Raw genomic sequence first — 4,003 nt, 5'->3', positions numbered from 1 at the left:
CTTTTTGGTCAACCAACACAGTACATTGTGCATCCTTTACACAATATTATAACACAAATAACAATGACCTATTTTATAAACAAAAAATGAATAAATAATAAATAACAAAAATGAAAACTGACCCTAATTGGCAACTGCCTTATCACAAGTAACACTCTCCAAAAATATAATTTAACAGTCCAATATATAATTATCTGTCGCAACGACCTATACATATTATACAGTATATATTAACAACCCTGAGAGTCCTTCTGGTTCCTCCTCCTCCCCCCCCCCCCCCCCCCCCCCCGATCCTGGGCTGCTGCTGCTTCCTTTTTTCCATTCCATCTATCTTTCTGCGAGGTATTCGACGAACGGTTGCCACCGCCTGGTGAACCCTTGAGCCGACCCCCTTAGAACGAACTTAATCCGCTCTAGCTTTATAAACCCTGCCATGTCATTTATCCAGGTCTCCACCCCCGGGGGCTTGGCTTCTTTCCACATTAACAATATCCTGCGCCGGGCTACTAGGGACGCAAAGGCCAAAACATCGGCCTCTCTCGCCTCCTGCACTCCCGGCTCTTGTGCAACCCCAAATATAGCCAACCCCCAGCTTGGTTCGACCCGGACCCCCACTACTTTTGAAAGCACCTTTGTCACCCCCATCCAAAACCCCTGTAGTGCCGGGCATGACCAAAACATATGGGTATGATTCGCTGGGCTTCTCGAGCACCTCGCACACCTATCCTCCACCCCAAACAATTTACTGAGCCGTGCTCCAGTCATATGCGCCCTGTGTAATACCTTAAACTGAATCAGGCTTAGCCTGGCACACGAGGACGACGAGTTTACCCTGCTTAGGGCATCTGCCCACAGCCCCTCCTCGATCTCCTCCCCCAGCTCTTCTTCCCATTTCCCTTTTAGTTCATCTACCATAGTCTCCCCTTCGTCCCTCATTTCCCTATATATATCTGACACCTTACCATCCCCCACCCATGTCTTTGAGATCACTCTGTCCTGCACCTCTTGTGTCGGGAGCTGCGGGAATTCCCTCACCTGTTGCCTCGCAAAAGCCCTCAGTTGCATATACCTGAATGCATTCCCTTGGGGCAACCCATATTTCTCGGTCAGCGCTCCCAGACTCGCGAACTTCCCATCCACAAACAGATCTTTCAGTTGCGTTATTCCTGCTCTTTGCCACATTCCATATCCCCCATCCATTCCCCCCGGGGCAAACCTATGGTTGTTTCTTATCGGGGACCCCCCCAAGGCTCCAGTCTTTCCCCTATGCCGTCTCCACTGTCCCCAAATCTTCAGTGTAGCCACCACCACCAGGCTTGTGGTGTAGTTCCTCGGTGAGAACGGCAATGGGGCTGTCACCATAGCCTGTAGGCTAGTCCCCCTACAGGACGCCCTCTCTAATCTCTTCCACGCCGCTCCCTCCTCCTCTCCCATCCACTTACTCACCATTGAAATATTAGCAGCCCAATAATACTCACTTAGGCTCGGTAGTGCCAGCCCCCCCCTATCCCTACTACGCTGTAAGAATCCCTTCCTCACTCTCGGGGTCTTCCCGGCCCACACAAAACCCATGATGCTCTTTTCAATCCTTTTTTAAAAAAGCCTTTGTGATCACCACCGGGAGGCACTGAAACACAAAGAGGAATCTCGGGAGGACCACCATCTTAACCTGCACCCTCCCTGCCAGTGACAGGGATACCATATCCCATCTCTTAAAATCCTCCTCCATTTGTTCCACCAACCGCGTTAAATTTAACCTATGCAATGTGCCCCAATTCTTGGCTACCTGGATCCCCAGGTAACGAAAGTCCCTTGTTACCTTCCTCAACGGTAGGTCCTCTATTTCTCTACTCTGCTCCCCTGGATGCACCACAAACAACTCACTTTTCCCCATGTTCAATTTATACCCTGAAAAATCCCCAAACTCCCCAAGTATCCGCATTATTTCTGGCATCCCCTCTGCCGGGTCTGCCACGTATAGTAGCAAATCGTCCGCATGCAAAGATACCCGGTGCTCTTCTCCTCCTCTAAGTACTCCTCTCCACTTCTTGGAACCCCTCAACGCTATCGCCAGGGGCTCAATCGCCAGTGCAAACAATAATGGGGACAGAGGGCATCCCTGCCTTGTCCCTCTATGGAGCCGAAAAACCACGCTCGCCATCGGGGCCCTATACAACAGCTGCACCCATCTAACATACCCCTCTCCAAAACCAAATCTCCTCAACACCTCCCACAAATAATCCCACTCCACTCTATCAAATGCTTTCTCGGCATCCATCGCCACTACTATCTCCGTTTCCCCCTCTGGTGGGGCCATCATCATTACCCCTAACAGCCTCCGTATATTCGTGTTCAGCTGTCTCCCCTTCACAAACCCAGTTTGGTCCTCGTGGACCACCCCCGGGACACATTCCTCTATTCTCATTGCCATTACCTTGGCCAGGATCTTGGCATCTACATTTAGGAGGGAAATAGGTCTATAGGACCCGCGGGTCCTTTTCCTTCTTTAAGAGAAGCGATATCGTTGCTTCAGACATAGTCGGGGGCAGTTGTCCCCTTTCCTTTGCCTCATTAAAGGTCCTCGTCAATACCGGGGCGAGCAAGTCCACATATTTTCTATAGAATTCGACTGGGAATCCATCCGGTCCCGGGGCCTTTCCCGCCTGCATGCTCCTAATTCCTTTCACCACTTCTTCTACCTCGATCTGTGCTCCCAGTCCCACCCTTTCCTGCTCTTCCACCTTGGGAAATTCCAGCCGATCCAAGAAGCCCATCATTCTCTCCCTCCCATCCGGGGGTTGAGCTTCATATAATTTTTTATAAAATGTCATGAACACTCCATTCACTCTCTCCGCTCCCCGCTCCATCTCCTTCCTCATCCCTCACTCCCCCTATTTCCCTCGCTGCTCCCCTTTTCCTCAATTGGTGTGCCAGCATATTCGTACTGTACACCCTGTGCCTTCCTCCATTGTGCCTCTGCAGTGCCCGTAGTCAGCAAGTCAAATTCTACATGTAGCCTTTGCCTTTCCCTGTACAGTCCCTCCTCCGGTGCTTCCGCATATTGTCTGTCCACCCTCAAATGTTCTTGCAGCAACCACTCCCGTTCCTTACTCTCCTGCTTCCCTTTATGTGCCCTTATTGATATCAGCTCCCCTCTAACCACCGCCTTCAGCGCCTCCCAGACCACTCCCACCTGGACCTCCCCATTATCATTGAGTTCCAAGTACTTTTCAATGCACCCCCTCACCCTTAGACACCCCCCCTCATCTGCCATTAGTCCCATGTCCATTCTCCAGGGTGGGCGCCCTCCTGTTTCCTCCCCTATCTCCAAGTCTACCCAGTGTGGAGCGTGATCCGAAATGGCCATAGCCGTATACTCCGTTCCCCTCACCTTCGGGATCAACGCCCTTCCCAGCACAAAAAAGTCTATTCGCGAGTAGACTTTATGGACATAGGAGAAAAACGAGAACTCCTTACTCCTAGGTCTGCTAAATCTCCAAGGGTCTACACCTCCCATCTGCTCCATAAAATCTTTAAGCACCTTGGCTGCTGCCGGCCTCCTTCCAGTCCTGGACTTCGACCTATCCAGCCCTGGTTCCAACACCGTATTAAAATCTCCCCCCATTATCAGCTTTCCCATCTCTCGGTCCGGAATGCATCCTAGCATCCGCCTCCTAAAATTGGCATCATCCCAGTTCGGGGCATATACGTTTACCAAAACCACCGTCTCCCCCTGTAGTTTGCCACTCACCATCACGTATCTGCCCCCGTTATCCGCCACTATAGTCTTTGCCTCGAACATTACCCGCCACTATAGTCTTTGCCTCGAACATTACCCGCTTCCCCACTAATATAGCCACCCCCCTGTTTTTCGCATCTAGCCCCGAATGGAACACCTGCCCCACCCATCCTTTGCGTAGCCTAACCTGGTCTATCAGTTTCAGGTGCGTTTCCTGTAACATAACCACATCTGCCTTAAGTTTCTTAAGGTGTGCGAGTACCC

Source organism: Scyliorhinus torazame, chromosome 5, assembly GCF_047496885.1.
Source record: "Scyliorhinus torazame isolate Kashiwa2021f chromosome 5, sScyTor2.1, whole genome shotgun sequence".
NCBI lineage: Eukaryota > Metazoa > Chordata > Chondrichthyes > Carcharhiniformes > Scyliorhinidae > Scyliorhinus > Scyliorhinus torazame.
The sequence above is the reverse complement of the archived record's forward strand: the minus strand, read 5'-3'. Positions refer to the sequence as shown.